The sequence below is a fragment of the Hyaena hyaena genome, unplaced genomic scaffold (assembly GCF_003009895.1).
Source record: "Hyaena hyaena isolate Hyena2069 unplaced genomic scaffold, ASM300989v1 scaffold_153, whole genome shotgun sequence".
In the NCBI taxonomy this organism is placed as follows: Eukaryota; Metazoa; Chordata; class Mammalia; order Carnivora; family Hyaenidae; genus Hyaena; species Hyaena hyaena.
In genome coordinates, this window is record NW_024080785.1 from 2,488,373 (window position 1) to 2,506,460 (window position 18,088).

The 18,088-nt window shown below is 36.1% G+C and overlaps 1 protein-coding gene and 1 pseudogene across 1 annotated transcript in view; one reads left to right on the forward strand and one right to left on the reverse strand.

Annotated features, from left to right (window-relative positions):
• Positions 1 to 4,734: 4,734 nt before the first annotated feature.
• LOC120236366 lies at positions 4,735 to 7,531 on the reverse strand (annotated as a pseudogene).
• Positions 7,186 to 18,088, forward strand: part of GPR141 (G protein-coupled receptor 141) — a 40,182-nt gene continuing 29,279 nt past the window's right edge. Inside the window, exon 1 of the mRNA XM_039239147.1 lies at positions 7,186 to 7,316. The gene's annotated coding sequence lies outside the window, so the exon portion shown is untranslated. The remainder of the gene's footprint in view (positions 7,317 to 18,088) is intronic.

The window sequence follows — 18,088 nt, forward strand, 5'->3', positions numbered from 1 at the left end:
TTCAAAATGAGGAAGCGGATATATTACCATCACACCTAGGAAAAGGAGCAGTAGCATGCAAGTGATTTGGGAAAGGAGAATATTCCATCTGAAGCCTTGGGGAGAAAAGAGAATGTTGGCTGAAGTCTTATTTGGAAACAATAGGATTGTGAAAATAATTAGTGTTAAATAACTTATAGTACTGCATTTCCAGTATGGGTCATTTTTAAAAATAAACTTTTATTGTTTCAGCATAATCTATAGACAGAAAAGTGCACAAATTATAAGAGTAAAACCAGATAAATTACCACAAAGCAAGCACATTTGAGTAACTACTGCCCAGATCCAGAGATAGCCAGAAGTCCTTCCAGTAATCACTTCTACTTATGACTTACCCTACATCAGTTTTGCCAGTATTTAAATTTTATATAAATGTAATCACTCAATGCCTTCTTTTGTGGCTGGCTTCTTTATATTAATACAATGTTTGCAAAATCCATCCAAGTTTTTGCGTATAGCATTACTTCATTCATTTTCATGGTGAGAGCAATTCTACCCATTCCACACTTTCATTTTTATAACATATTTTATTTTTTATTGACATCTGGGATGTTCCAGATTGGGACTGTCATACATACTGCTGTTATGAACATTCCTGTAGCTTTTTCGGTACACACACGTATGCATTTTCTGTTGGTTATATATCTAGGAATGCAATTGCTAGTTCATGGACATTTGGATGTTCAGTTGTAAGAATACAGCTTTAGTGTGCCACTTTTCCACTCCCTCTAGCAGTGTATGAAAATTCTACTTATTCCATATCCTCTGCAACACTTGATATTCTGAGGCATTAAACTCTATTCAAATTTAAAATTTTAAATGTGAGGTATTAAATTCTATTTAAATACACCAGCTATCTGGTGTATAGTTAGTGGTATTTCAATGCAGTTTTTATTTGCAGTTTCCAAATCACTAATATGTGTTTATTGGTAAATCTTCTGCAAATTGTCTATTTGTGTATTTTGTATATACTAACTTCATTGTGTTATCTTGTTAAAAAATATTTTTAATGTTTATTTTTGAGAGAGAGAGAAAGAGAGAGCATGAGCCAGGGAGGGGCCGAGAGAGAGGGAGACACAGAATCTGAAGCAGGATCCAGGTTCTGAGCTGTCAGCACAGGAGCCCAATGCAGGGTTTGAACACATGAGAGCTGTGAAATCATGCCCTGAGCTGAAGTCAGAGGCTTAACCGACTAAGCCACACAGGCACCCCATGTATTATCTTGTTCTTACTGACCCATAGTTGATGTGAGTCCTTTGTCAGTTTATGAACTACAATAATCTGTTTCCACTCTACTATTTGTCCTTTTACTCTCTTGATGATGTCTTTGCTGGGCATAAAAATCTTATTTAAGTATAGTTCAGCTTATCAGTATCTCTTTAGTGATTGGTGTCTTTCATATTCTAAAAAAAAAATAATTCTTTCTAATCCCAAAGTCATAAAGATACTTTTCTTTGTTATCTTCAGAAATCTTACTTTCTTACCTTTCACATTTAGATCAACTTTCTCTCTGGAACTGATTTTTATCTATAGTGTGAGGTAAGGAGTCAAGGTTCACTTTTTCTTTCATTTGAATGTCCAACTGACCCAGCCCCATTTATTGAAAAGACCATTATTTCCCTCTGTTCTATATTGCCGCCTTTTTTGTAAATTAAGTGTCCCCATATGTGTGGATTAGTTTGTGGACTCTATACTATTCCATTAATTATTTGTGTATTATTGTGCTAATACTATATTGTGCAAATTATTTTAGATTAAAACAAATCTCAATACCCAGTAATTTAAGTTATTATATTTAATGTTTATTTATTTTTGAGAGAGAGACACTCTGCACATGAGGGGAGGGGTAGAGAGAGGGAAAAAAAAAAAATCCCAAGCAGACTCTAGGCTATTAATGCAGAGCCTGATGCAGGCTCTCTGTCTGGGGCTTGATCTTAACTAATCGTGAGACCATGACCTGAGCTGAAATCAAGACACAGATGCTTAACCCGCTGAACCACGCAGGTGCCCCTCTAGATACTTGGTATTTTAAATCTTTCAAATATGTCCCTTTTTTATCACTGTTTTTGACATTTTAGACCCTTTACATTATCATATAAATATTCAAATCAGCTTGTCAATTTCCACAGAAAGCACTTGTTCAAATTTTGATTAGATATGTATCAAATAGAGACAAACCAAAAACATTATCTTAACTGTAGGAAACAGCTACCAGGAGGGAAGTGGGTGGGGGATAGGGATAAAATTGGTGAAGGGGATTAAGAGTATACTTACTTTGATGAGCACTGAACAATATATGGAACTACTGAATCACTAAATGGTATACCTAAAACTAATATAATATTGTATGCTAATTACACTGGAATTAAAATTTTAAAAAAAGAATGAAATGCATTGAATATAGGTAGTTTGGAGAACGGACATCCACACAATACTGAATCTTTTTATCTGAAAGTAATATATACTCTTCCATTCATTTGAGGTCTTTTTAAAATTTCTCTCAATGTTATACAGTGTCCTACATAGAAGATTTGCTGATATTCTGTTAGATTTATTTTAATATTCTTTGATGCTAATTTAAATGGTATTATTTTAGAGGAGCCTGAGTAGCTCAGTCAACTGAGTATACAACTCTTGATATCAGCTCAGGTCATTATCCCAGGGTCATGGGATTGAGCCCTGCATCAGGCTCTGTGCCAAGCATGGAGCCTGCTTAAAATTCTCTCTCTCTCTTTCTCTCTCCCTCTGTCCCTCTCCCATGGTTGCATACTCTCTCTCTCTCTCTCTCTAGAAAAAAGGAAAGAAAGGAAGGAAGAAAGAAAGAAAGAATAAATGGTATTATTTTAAAAACTGTATTCTCTGCTTGTGTGTTGCAAGTGTGACATATAATTGATTTTTTGCAAATTAATATGTAACCATTTGCCTTGCTAAATTAATTATTCTATTAGCCTGTTTGTACTCTTTGGAATTTTTATATATAAAATCATTCCACTGGCAAATAAAGACAAATTTCTTTCTTTATAATATTTATATCAATGTTTTTAGATTATATTCTTTTTAAAGTAGTCTCTATACTCAGCTTGGGGCTTGAATTTACAACCGCAAGATCAAGAGTCACACAATCAACATACTGAACTGAACCAGCCAGGCACCCCTCCAATATTTATACCTTTATTTGATTGTCTTGCCTCATCACACTGGATTAGGGTACCATGTTGAATTGAAGTAGACAGAAGGTGTCTTTTACTTACACCTAATATCAAGAGGACAGCTTTCAATGTTTCCCAATGAAACATGATGTTTGCTATAGGATTTTGTAAATATCCTACAATTCTTAGTTTGTTAGTTTCCTTTTTAAATCACGGATTGATGTTGAATTTTATTGAAAGATGTGCTTTGGTCTCTATTTGAGATGATCATATGATTGTTCTCCTTTATTTGGCTTATGTGGTAAACTGCATTCATTGATTTTCATGTTAATACTACCTTGCCTTCCTGTAATAATTCTCATCTGGTCATAATATATTATCATTTTTAAAATATCACTGGATTTGCTTTGCTAATGTTTTTTATAGGTTTTGTGTCTGTATTAATCAGAGAGTTGATGTCTCTTAGGTCCTTTATTGTAATGTTCTTACCTGTATTTGCTATCAAAGTTATGATGATCTCAACAAATCACTTTGAAAATTTTTCCTCTTTTTCTGAGCTATGGAATATTATATGTAAGGTCGATTTTATTTCTAAGTATTTGGAGGAATTGACTAGTAAAATTGCCAGGCATGGAAATTTCTTTTGAAGGATTTTAGTTACAGATTCAATTTATTTAGTAATTTATTTTTTATTTATTTATAATCTATTTATTTAGTAATTCAATTTATTTAGATATTAAATAAATTATTTGCATTTCATATTTCTTCGCGTGTCATTTTAACCATTTTGGTAAATTATGGCTTTTTAAAAAAATTTTTAATTATATCTAAGAGAGAGAAAGAGACAGAGTGTAAGTGGGGGAGGGGCAGAGAAAGACTAAGAATCTGAAGCAGGCTCCAGGCTCTGAGCTGTCAGCACAGAACCCAACACAGGTCTTCAACCCACCAACGTGAGATCATGACCTAAGTCAAAGTTGGATGCTTAACTAATTGAGCCACCCAGGCACCCCTAAATTATGGCCTTTTAAATCATTTCTCCATTTCATTGAAATTATTACCTCAAAACTGATATGATACCTTTTTGTTTTTATGTCCTTAACAATGGGGTCTATAGTTAAGATTCTTCATTATAAAAAAAAAATCATTCTCCATATTGGTATTTTGTGTACTTTGTTTTTTTCTTGATCTGTCTTTCCAGGCATTTATGAAATTTATTACTCTTTTAAAATCTAAAAAAATAAAATCTATTAGATTTACTTTCTCTAGCACATTTGTTTTATGTTTTACTGATAACATTTTTAATTTTATTATTTCTTTCTTCTTGCTCTTCCTCCACCTAATTTTTTAACTAGTGGAAATGACTGGTTGATTTATTTTCAGCTTTTTTTTTTTCTTTTTCTGACAGGAAGTAGGATTTATTGGTGGGCAGGAATAGGAGCGGGCAGTGCTGAGGTTCTCATGAGTTCAGAGCCTGCCGTTTGTCCAAGGGGCCACAATTAGGGATGTATTTGATCCCATAGCCATAGCCATAGCCATCTGGGATAAGTCACTTTTCAGCCATCATGTCTTCAAATTCATCCACATTAAACTTAGTAAAGCCTCACTTCTTGGAAATGTGGGTCTTCTGGCAGCCAGGGAACTTGAACTTGGCCATGCATAAGGTCTCAATCATATTCTTCTTGTTCTGTACCTTGGTACTGGTGGACATGATGACTTGACCAGTGTGACCCTGGCTACTGTGCCCTGGGGCTTTCCAAAGGCACCCCCATACCTATCTGGAGCCTGTCAGCTCCAGCACAGTACATCTTGTTGATAAGGATGACGTGGAAGGGATGGAGCCGCACTTGGATGTGAAAACCATCTTTGCCACAGCTTTTCACCATGTACATGTTGGCACATATATGGGCAGCCTCCAGGGCTTCAGAGGAGAGCTGCTCATACTCATCTGGCACCGTGCGGCCACACAGTGGGAATTCCTCCACTGTTGCCTTCTCTCTATGTATATATTTACTGAAACTTGAACAATACATACAAAAATTTTCAGAGTTAATTTACGGGTTTAGATAGTGTTATCATTCTCTAGAATGTTTTTTTTTCTTTTTTGCTCCAGAAATTACTTTTTTTTTAAAGTGTTTTTTATTTATTTATAGAGGGAGAAAGAGAGAATGTGAGCAGGGGAGAGGCAGAGAGGTCAGAGAGAGGGAGAGAAGGAACCCACAGGTTCCATGCTGCCAGTGCAGAACATGATGCAGACTTGAACTCATGAACTGTGAGATCATGACCTGAGATGAAATCAAGAGTGGGAGGCTTAACCGACGGAGACCCCAGGTGTCCCTTCAGAGATTACTTATGCTCGTGGTAAGAGGGAGGCTGTTATGATGATGTGAATCCCTTAATCTATTAACTAATCATCTGTTTACCTAACTAATTTAGTAGATTAGAAATTGGGTTCTCATCTTGTGATGACATAGCATTTCTAGTTCTTGCCTTCTCCAAAGGTGAAGTCCTGCAAAGGTTCTATTTGAAAGCTCGAGTACAAGGGCGGCACCTTGTTGATGGTCCCTGGACTCTATTTTGCCCCTAAACCAGGTGCCCTTCACTTCTGAGCTTCTAGCTACCCCTTTCTGCTCAATTTCTCTGACTCTCAGTGGTCACTTACAAATCAGAAATACCTTGAGTGAAAACTAGAATTAAAAATCTGATTCACTCTTTGTACTTCCCTTTCCTTGGGGATTTTGTTTCTTCAGGTTCTCATTGCCTAGCCAGTTTTCTACAGCCTTCAAACCAATAGGTTTTATATTCTACCAATTTTTTAATTTTAGTTGTTCTTAGAAGGTGGCTGTTTCTGGAATAGTCTTCTCTACCATTAATAAAAACTAAAATTCCTCCAGGATGAGTTATTTTGAAATATATAACATTTTCACTCCTATAACACAAAACGGGTATACCTGTTGTAGCTGAAGACTTTCCAGACAAAAAGGCCTTCCCTTGAAACTAAAAAAACAACAGTGTGGTGCACTAATAATATTATGCTTGCAACGAAAAATGTGAACAATAGGAAACAGGAATTATAAAACACTTGCCTAGAATATTCTGCAGCACGGACAAGAGACCAGAAATCATCAGAAACTACCAAAATCATAATTCTAATTAGGGCCTTTAAAGGAGAGAGAACCCACGAATGATGTGTTTGATGCTCGCTGTTTTTTTTTTAATGCAGGAATGTCATATGAGAGCTAAAAACTGGAGTATATTTAAAATGCTGATGTTTAATAAATTAGCATTTTTAACTCACAGATTTCTATACAACATCATGTAATTTACACAACAGTTATAGTATTTCTAGAATATTACAGTGCTGTATAACAAGATAGGCAAAATAGAACAGTTTGAGGAACTTATTTTTCTTTCAATACTTGCCATTTATTTCTATAACTGTGTGCTTATCTTCTTTTGGAGATAATGTTAAGAGTCTAAAAAGTGACGCTGTGGACAATTGTACTCCCTTATTCTGCCACTCTAATAGTCTCTGCTTGAACTATCCTCTCTCTTCACTCTAATTAAATGAGCCAATTAAAGTGTCTTATCATAGTCAATATTATTTATCAATGACAGAGCTAATCACCAAAATGCATTATAAGATTATAAGATTATAGTAGTTCTAGTTCCCAGTGGGCTATAGAAAAACTCCGTTAATTTTTGAAGGGAAATATTATATATATAATATTTCATTCCAAACATAACATACAGTTCATCTTCCCTTTTTGTTTTAGATAATATCATTTTTTTCCCCTTAATGGATTCTTACAGTAGTCCTAAATCCTTACTATGTCTTGATAGTTGGCCTTGCTGTCATTTTGCAACCTGGACTACTGTTCATCTTTTTAAGAGCCTGGTTTTTCAATGTTAGTGTGTTTGAAACAGTTTTGAGGTTTTGTGGTTCCTGTTGACGCTCGACGGAACTTAGAACACATCGTTTCCTTTTGCTTTAGTGAACTGGCTGCGCCTTTTGAATGCATGCAGTCCATGGAAGTGCCCAAGCAGATTTATTATTAGAAAAGAAACCCATTTGGAATCAAGACAAGTGCCTCATCTCTGTACCTCCCCTGAGAAGTCTGGCTTTTTCAGGTAAGTGCAGAAGACCTGGGGTGGAGGGCTCATGAATGAAGGTTATGCATGAAGAGAACATAGTGAACTTACCAATGAAGTTCTATTTTGGAATCTTCAGTCTTGCTATAAAAAGCAAGCTTATTTACTCTTGACCACAATTCCTCCTTTAGAAAACGAATTGTGCAGTTATTTCCATGTAGTACACACTGCTCTGAAGGTGACACCGTTTTCATAAGTGGTCAAAAATGAACAGAAGTGGTTTCAGAATCTGTCAAAAGAAAAAAGAAAAAAAAAAGAGTCTTGCTAAAACCACCAAAGAGGCCTCTGGGCATTTGATATTGCATTTTACATATTAAAAAGTTTATAGTTTAAGTGTTTTTTTATCATGAAAATCTTTAAGCTCTATTATTGGTAATATTCTCACATATGATTTAAAACTATTCTGGCAGCCTTAATCAATAGAAGAAAACAATCAACAGCAATCAGGTACTTCAAAATTTCTAAAAGAAGTATATTCAAAATAATATGTGTATAATGGTTATTATAATTCTTTTCATCCTACTTTTGCAGTACTACATGACAGGAGGAATCTGAAAACAATTTTAAAATCACGCAATTACAAGAAGTATTACACTTCAAATATGTGAAATAGAATATAATGTAAATTTTAAAAAAGTAAGTCAGTAATGCACAATTTGAGTTTGAGAGTTTAATCTCGCTTCTTTAACAAATTTGTAATATAATTTTAGATGGATCACTTAATTCCTGGATTTCAACTTCCTACACACCTGCATAATTATTAATCTAATAAATTTTATTAACGACTCCACATTTTCAACTCTTTGTTGTTTTTTGTATTGGGTTTAAACCAATCAATCAGTCAATATTTTAACTGATCAAAAGAAGTAATGAGAAGACCAGTAGATGAGGAATCAAATGGTATGAATTCTAGTCTTTTGTTTTCTAGTAATTGGTTGAGTGATTTAGAAAATATTTTCTAACCATTTTAGGCCAGTGCTTGCGAATTTTTTTCTGTAAATCACAGGATAGTAAATAGTTTAGGTTTTGCAGGCCAAGAGGCAAATTTGAAGATAATATGAAACTATTTAATAATGTAAAAACCATCTTTAGCTCATAGGTGATACAAAAATGGGAGATGAGCTATATTTGGCCTCAGGGCCATAATTTTTCAACTCCTGTTGTAAATAATGATTTTCAATAATTATAAGGTGGATGATGTAGGGGTTTGTTGATGATACATAGGGTGATCCACCAATCCCCTAAACTTGTATACAAGAGTCTGAGTACAAGTAAATATGTTATTTTTAAATTGGGGACAAAAGGCCAACATATTTCATCAGATTTTCAAAGGGTCCAAAACCCAATTAAGGTCACAGACTACAGGACTAGCTGATTCCTAAAGATGCTTTCCAAATCTAAAATTCAGTTCAATGCTTATTGGATGTCTACTATGTCTTAAGCCACTGTGCTAATACAATAGATGTTAGCACGTCATAACCAAAATAACACATCAAAAATATATTAAATAATATTGTAATATGCACAAATCAGTGATATCCTTGAAAATAATAGCTTTGAGAAAAATTCTATAATTAGTCAGACATTTTTGAGATATTACTTTGCAAAGTGTCTTCAAATGGTATGAATTATGTCAAAATATTAATCAAATATTCCTATTGTCACATCTTATTTTTGATGACAATGGTGTTTGTCAAGACAACCATAATCAAACTTAACCTAAGCAGAGTTTCTTTCCTAAAAATATGATTTCCACAAGAGGAGGAACTGTGCATTTTTCATCCTTGTATTTGGGAACAATGTTTGTCACATACTAAGTGCTCAACATCTCTGGAATGGATATTTGAATGAATGAATGAATGAATGAATGAAAAGACAATCCAATTATGGCACATAATCATGAACACATTGAAGGGCTAGCACCCAAAATGTTCTAAAAATAATAATCGTTGCTAAGGCCAAATATTGCTTCTCTTTTCAACTTTGGACATAACTGTGATTTCAAAATACTTGGTCAAGTAAAGATTGCAGTTCCTGGGGATTAAGTCATCTTTTTTTTTTTAACAAGAGTGGAGTTTGTGAATTTAATGCACATGTTACAGATGTTCCAGTAACCTAGCTGTGGGAGGGAGGGATGGGAGAGTGTTTTATTAAGGAACAGCAGCATGCTCAGCCCTTCTGGCTAATACCAGGTGGGAGGTTGTACGAGCTGGAGCATTACACATAAATAGGCAATCCAAAACTCAGAGCTCATAGAATTTAGGGTAACACCCTATTCTCTGATAAAGAAGTTCAGCCTGGTTTCCATTGCCTGGCCAATTGATGATGCCAAAATCTGAGCACCATTCACTTGGGATTCCCCACAGCCATACAGGGTAGAGAATGGCTTGCAATCAAAATGTACCTCTCTTCTGTATCTAGGAATAATTTCATTTTCTGAAAGGGAAATTCAATCTACCATAGCTGGCTAGTGATCCATTCACTACTCTAGGAAAATTTAAATCTTAGGATTTAAAAAATTCAAGAAATGTTAATGAAAGCCTACAACTGTCCTGTGTATAGCTGGAGTTACGCCTGAAATGTCTTTATTCAAAAAAGTGCATCCCACCACCTTCCCTGCCTTCACTCCCCCATCACCTCAAACGCTGTTAGGAAAATAGCAACATACTATTCATTTGGGGTTGTAATTATAGAACACGCCTGTGCAGTGTCATTCTGCATTAAGTAACACCATTTGTTCAACTGTTTAGAGGTTGTGCTAAAGTTATATTCCTGGATCTCCTTAGGGATTAAGATTAGTCCTACACATAGTCCAAAATTACAAACCTTTATACATGGGATCTCAAATATATAACCCAATTATATTTAAGGTCCAAGGTTTTGCTTAAGTTATAACAGGAAGCTCAGTCCTCTCCTGAAGGATTTCTGAGACATTCCAGACTGTGCTTCCATGTTCTATAAGCCCAAAGCAGCGGGTGCCTCTCATCTGACTGCTGCTTTGGGCTTATAGAACACAGAAGGACAAATAAACAAAATAAATAATGTTTATTTATTTATTTTGAGAGTGAGCAAGCAGGGGAGGGGCAGAGAAAGAGGGAAAGAGAGAGTCCCAAGCAGGTGCTATGCTGTCAGCATAGTGACCAATGTGGGGCTCGATTTCATGAATCATGAGCTCATGACCTGAGCCAAGAGTTGGATGCTTAACTGACTAGAGCCACCCAGGGTCCCCACCTCTGCACCTTTCTGGCTGGCTTCATTCTAGAAAGTGAACAAGGGACCTCTGGCTCCATCTCAAACACAACTAACTTGAATCTGTAACAAATTTTTCTGTAGACTTTCTCTTGAAGGACTAGATAATAAATATCTTAGTTTCATAGACCATAGACTCTCGTCACAACTTCTCAACTCTTTAAGTGTCAGTGCAAAAGCAGCCACAGATAATAAGTAAACAAGTATTTGTGATGAGAAAAACTTTAGTCCTAAAAATAGGTGGCTGGCCCACAGGCTGTGGTGTGCTGGCCTGTGAACTATATTGAAGGCTTGATGATAACTTAAAAGTTGCAATTTTGTAGAGGGAAATGAAAGCCTTAAAGTTAGGATCATCTGATTTGGGCATCACTACTTCTCTGTGGAGGTATTGAACAGCTATCTCTCATTAACCCTGGGGTATGGCCATGCTATTGAGGCCTACTCATGATTCTGGGGCAGAATGCTCCTCTCCTTACCTTCACATCCACAAATTCAGGTTTATCCCTTCCTATGTAAAGCTCCACTTCGAGTGTATCAGAAATAAGTTTGTCCCATCATCATCTCTAAAGAACAAGGCCCATTGAACAGAAATGTGGTCTATCCACATCTTAAGCATCTTCAATACCTTCTATTTGTACTATAAGAAAGCTCACCAAAAATATCCTTTCTTGACTAAAGCGAGTGTCTGCCCTAAAGACAAGTTATTTCCTGTTTCTTATTTTTGTTTTGCTAAACAATACACAAAATTTGCCATTGTAACCATGTTTAAGTGTACTGTTCAGTAGTATTAAATATATCTACATCATGATGCAACCGTTACCACTATCCATCTCCAGAACTTCTGCATTGCCCCAAACTGAATCTCTGTACCCCTTAAACACTAACTCCCTACTCTCTGTTCACTCCCTGGTAACCACCATTCTACTTTTTGTCTCTTTCTTGTTGACTATTCAAAATCATTCAGATAAATGGAATTATAGTATTTGCTCTTTTCTGTAAAGACAAATTCTTGCTTCTACTGTTAGAATCACATGAAAAAATAAATCACCCATCTATTCTGGTTCCCAGCAATCTCTGGTTTCAAAATATTGGGGTCTAGTTTGAGAACGCCTGACATGAATTATCTCCCACTATTCTCCAACCTGTTCCCCCTGTGTCAATTATTAGAATGGCGGATCTTTCCCCAAATGCATATTATACATTATCTTCTTTGTAAAACTGTGATCCATACCTAGAACACCGCTGCTTCATCTTCTCCCTGGGGACTCCTAGTCATCAGAACCAGCACAGCCACCACGTCTTAGGGCATTTACTTCTACTGACAGATGAAATTGTTCTCTTCTTTCTGTGTCACCTGGTGTATTAGGAAAACCACCTAGTCTTTCCCTTAACTACTTTACTTCCCTTTACTACTAACAGAAAATACCTTAATTCTTACACTTCTGGTTAACAAATGTACAGAGGCTTCTCTTCCCACATCAAATATTTCTCCACAACACCAGTTGGTGGTCTATAATTTAACTCGATCTGACACTGTCTACCTGGAGATAGAGTCCGACCCCACAGGTTGAAGATCCAGTCCCACAAAACTGCTCCCAGCCTGCTTCAGATACCAGTCACAAGTAGTAGGTCCTCATGGTACACATCACTCTGTCAGATTTGGCTGCAAATGATAGTTTTCCACTACTTCCTCCTCAGATTTGATTAGTTTGTAGACTATCATACAGAACTCAGAGAAACACTTAACTTACATTTACCAGTTTATTAAAGGATAATAAAGGGGCAGAGACAAATGTATGTGTTTCTTATTATTTCACACCTATACAATGGCACTCATGTAATTTATTACACAGTGTCTAAGATTACTTTAGTACAAGTCTTATCTTTTCTCTAGGTTGTAATCTCTTTGTACAACAGTGACCATATAGCACAGACTTTATTGCATCCAGGGGCCCAACTTAGAAAAGCTTTAGTTGGGATTTGCACATGATATGCAAGAATTAAATTTAAAAATTTCATCAATTCACTCCCCCCTCAGTCTCTCTCTCTCCATACACCATATTATTTACAATATATCCTAAAAACATCTCTACCAAGAGCAAAATTGTTAAATTGGCCTGTTTCAGATCTTTCTATGAAGCAAATGTCAAATAAAACTTTTTCTTAATTGTTTTCAGAAAAAAAAATTTAATAGTAAAATAGGGATTACTATCTACTTTGCTCTTTGTTGATATAGGTAGAGACATGTAGAAATATTCAAAGCTGTTTATGACCCCTTCTGTCTAGGAGACAATAATATATTTGGAAAGCTACAATTTATAGATATAAAACAACAAATGCAAAGATCATGTCATCATGGGGATCTGTATTTGTCAAAATTTTTATGACTTATAAGCAGGAGAGAGGTATAATAGTCTTTATTTTACTATTAAATTTTAAAAGAAAATTTAATTAAAAGAACTTGAAAGTTTAATGTCAGATTATGTTTACAGAAAAAAACCTAAAACAGGTCAATTCTAAGATGTTGCTCTTGGCAGAGACTTTAACAGAAAAAAAAAGTGGTTAGATATTTTTATTAGATTGCATAAAAAGAGAAATAATGTTGAGTAAAAATCATTAGCCAAATGATGGATAGGTACCTGGTATAGGTAGCTAGTTTTCTATACCAGGTCTTAACACCATTAAGGCTTATTAGAAAAAATTGAAAGCATTTTATCAGGAATGCTAATTGCTTCCCAGAAGAACATAGTGAGTGGATTACACATAAAACTCTGTTCCAGGTGAGGTTTAGATAATTTTTCCTTTACACTGCTAATGACAAAATCAAAGATTAAGGTCACCTGGATACTACTGCAGGTCAGGAAAGTGAATTTTGTTTGAGTTTTCTCCAGCAGCCTTTGTACTCGGGCACAAGTTGCATGATGTGGACTCTCAGAGCTGGGGTAATTTCATGAGTAGGAAGGTCAGTGAAGACAGAGAGGTCAGAAGGGTGGGACTCTCAATGGAGTCTTGATGTATGAAATTTGAAGGATTGACAAGAAATGTGACAGTCCATTACATTAAGGCAGTGATTCTCTAGGTGGGTCTGTCTCAGAAGCACCTGAACAACTTGTTAAGTGCACCAATTTCTAAGTCTCCCCATGGATTCTGATCCAGTGGCCTAGGATGGGGCATCAGTGGTTTGAATGAGCTCCTTGAGTGATTAGGTGGCTGGTTCATTCTCATCCCATATTCCCAACCTTCTATTTTAAGTGCTAATCACATGGACACAACTAACGGCTGCTCTAAGAGCTTATGTCTACAAGGAGGAATATTCAGAGACGATTTGTGCATCCTGGCCCCAGTCCCTGTACTCTGCCATACATACAGGAGAGGCTATCACAGGGAGAGATACAGGCTTTATTCCTTTTAGCTAGGCTTTCTCTAAAAAAAAAAAATCTCAGCCTTGTATACTTCTAATTGACAAACACCTCTGCCATGCCTCAGTCCTTGGTCAACTCCAATAAGCCTCAGCTTTTGTGTCAATAAAAGAGAGATCACATCTAACTCAAATGAGAAGTGTAAGGATCCAAAGTATTGACATATGCAAAATTCCCAGGACACAGTATTATTCAATAATTATCATCCTTCTTCCCCCCTATAGCCACTGTAGAGTTTATAGTTCCTGTAATAAATCTGAAACTATTCTCAGCTTGCTGTCCCATCTGTCAATGACATTCAGTCAAAGACCACAGGGACACCTGTAGTTGAAAAACTCTGGTTTATTACTCACTGCAGAGAGGGAGGACACACACCATGGGGCACCACGGGCTAACTCAATAAGATGGTGTTAGAAACAATCTATCATAGAATTTGGGTTTGGTGGAGTGATTTAGGAGAGGGTCTAAGGCAGTAGGGGTTTGCCCCATACTGGATGTTGCCAGCAAGCAGAGGCAATTTTCTGTTTCAGTGAATAAGTTCCAGTCACTAATTTTAACTAAGAAAGGGGATGTCTGGTACTTCACGTGTGGCCCAGTGACCTTGTTTTTTGTCTGTGCTTCAACAAAATTACACGCAGGCCTTTTATTGTCTCATTTTATCAGAATGACTGTACCTGACTGCTTCCCTTTGCTCTTTTTCACTTCTGAAATGAAACAGAGTATAGGGGAAAAGCTCATATTTATTTTAATATTTGTTTAAATAAAGAGATTGAACATTTATTGACACTTCCTATCTCTGACATCATGCTAAGCTTTAATCCTCTCAATCTCACAGTATGTATTCTATATAAGGTGGGGTTAGAAGCCAGATCTGGCTGATTTCTGACTATAAAAGCTTCCAGTCTTCTATGCTGTCATCTTGTTGGCACCATTGGAACCCATGAATGAATTTCTGCCCATCTAAATAAATTGATTTCAGAGGGCCTGGCTGGCTCAGTCGGTGGAGTGTGTGACTCCTGATCTTAAGGCTGTAGGTTTGAGCCTCACGCTGGGTGTAGAGATTACTTAAAAATATAAAATCTTGGGGCTCCTGGGTGGCTCAGTCAGTTAAGTGTCTGACTCTTGAGTTTGACTCAGGTCATGATCTCAAGGTTTGTGAGATGGAGTCCTGTGTTGGGATTCTCTCTCTCTCCTCTTTCTTTCTGCTGCTCCCCCCATCACCTGCTCACCCGTGCACATGCACTCTTTCCCTCAAATAAATAAACTTTAAAAAAATAATTAATAAAATCTTTATAAATAAATAAATAGCTTTCAACTTTATTTAAAACAGAAAAATAAATCCTTTAATCTATAACCAGATACTAGAGAAAACATTTTCTTTACAGAGGGCTTATCTGTGCTTCCTTTCCTTGCTCTTTGAAGGACAACTAACTCTTGGTAGCTAAACTGAAGCTCAGAGAGGTTGGATACTAGTCCTCAGTTATCCAGATGCCGGTAGAGCTGCTGTTAAGCCTTATTTGTTTCATTCTACCTTATGCCTCAATTGTAGTAAGTTATTGAATTGGTGGCTTAGAGGCATAAAAACATCTTTAAGTTACATTCTGAATCATCAAAGAAAGAGTATATGATCAGAATAAACATAGGGCAGAGGGCATTTTGTTACAGTTTGACCTTTTGAAAAGTTAGGGTTTGGGAGTAAATGTAGAAACTGGAACTCAGTACCAAAGCACTGGAAGAACATAGTATGTCCAGACTCAGCACCCAGTTTCCTTTTTTATAGATTCCTCTCTTAGAGGAAGGCATAATGTTGCAAGGCATAACATTATGTCAGAGCTGAAAGCAAAATCACCTATTACCACTGTATATCAGGTTGTCTCCATCTGCGACTTGAAGATAGAAAGATGGGGTGGGGCATCTTGTGTGAGATGTTTCCACTCTGAACCTCTCCAACTACATGCTATGCCACTGCTCTTGGTTAATTTCAATTAGAAATCTCCCATTCCCCTAATGTGCAGAAAAACAATACAAGTGTGTATGGATAATTGGCACATGAGTATTTGTATGAATTTATGTTTAAAATAGAATATCACACAATTATAATTTTCATGCAAATTAACAGTCATAAAACTTTTACATGAATTTATACCCAGCTCCTACATATTTCTATGGATATAGCTCACTAGATAATATTCTTTTAGAAGAGCCCAGCCTATGTTCTTCCTCTCCCACAAGCTCAGTTTAAAACCCCCCCTTAAATAACAATTAAGAAAATGGTAGGCCATAAACATTTTTTCATACATTTAAATGTGTTCTGGGGCATCTGGGTGGCTCAGTCAGTTGAGTGTCTGACTTCGGCTCAGGTCATGATCTCACGGTTCATGGGTTCGGGCTCTATGCTGACAGCTCAGAGCATGGAGCCTGTTTCGGATTCTGTGTCTCCCTCTCTGTCTGCCCCTCATTACTCACGTGCTCGCTCTCTCTCTCTCTCTGAAATAAATTTAAAAAAACATTTAAAAAAAATGTGTTGTCACTGGAGGAAAGGAGGTGAGTGTTGCTTTGGGACACCTTTGCTAAGCACCCTCAGATCTCAACTCACCTCTGTCTTCCCTTTTATCTTATCTCTTCTTAGAGTTGCCAGATTTAAAAAAACAAAAATAGAGGACTCCTAGTCCTCTGAATTCTGAATTCCAGAATAATGGTAAATAATTTTTTTAGTATAAGTATGTCCCAGATATTGCATAGGAGACTTGTACAAAAATAATTATTTGTTGTCTGTCTGGATTTCAAATCTAACTGGTTATCTTATATTTTATCTGGTAATTTTACATACAAATACTTAAGGCTCAGTTTTCATATGGTGGGTTGTCTGGTTTGACAGAATTGAATTCAATGTCCTGCTCAGCCACAGAGGAGCCCTAGGCAACCTAGTTAACCTGAGTTAACTCTCTTCATGTTGTAGGGAGTTGTCAGAAGGATTCCAAGGAGAGAATGCAAATGAATCGCTCAGGTCAGGGCCAGGAATAGGCAGCTGCTCAAGAAACAATGACCAAATGTTTATTTCCTTTTTTCCTTCATATTCTTTCAACTCTTCCCCTAACCTCTCTGAGAAGAGGTTTTTTTCCCCTTTTCCCTCACAACAGACTGTAACTATTTCTATTACAGCATTCATTATAGAGAACTGCAGGCCTGTTTTGTAGTTGTGATGATATAGACATATCAATTCCTTCCTTCCCTTTTTTTGTTTTGTTTTGTTTTGTTTTGTTTTGTTTTGTTTTGTTTTGTTACTGTTACTCTGATCTAGCTTTTTACTACGTTTTTCTTCCAAACTTTCTAGGTTCTTTTATTTAAGGTGTGTCTGAATAATGGGCTTCTAATGGATTTTTAGACATAAAGTCTGATAATTGTTTTTAACTATAGACTTTGTCTACTTAAATAAATCATTACTGAAATGTGCATCTATTCCTACCCTTCAGTGTTGTTGTTATTTGTGTACCTTTTTGTAGGCTTCATTTTTCTCCTCCTTCCCTCTTTCCTTCCTTCCTTCCTTGTTTTTTTTTTTTTTTTTTTTTTTTTTTTTGAATCAACTAAACTTGCCTCTTCTTCATTTCATTTTTCCTACTTACTGGTTTGGAAGATACACATTCTGTTTTTATACTTTTAGCGCTTTCAAAGAAACATGAACTTCTATATTATTTTCAGAGCCCTAAGTTAAACAATATCTTACTTTCCTCTCAAACACAGATCCTAGAACACATTGACAGAAAACCCCCTCCCAGGTTATATCTTTGCCCAGTGTTTTAGTTTTGTCTTATATTTCACACCAATAAATTAGATATTATTAGTATTGTTTTATACAAAACCTGGTTAGATTTACCCATATATTTACAGTTTCTTTGATGAGCAGTTTTTTTCTCTGTAACTTAGACTGTCTTTCTTGTATAAGTTTCCTTCTTCCTTAAATATACCTTCTACATTTCCTAGTGTAAAGAACTAGGTGTTACACTCTGTCAATTTTTATTAGTATAGACGTCTTTATTTTGTCCACATTCTTGAAAGAATTTTGCAGGGTATACTTTGTGCATC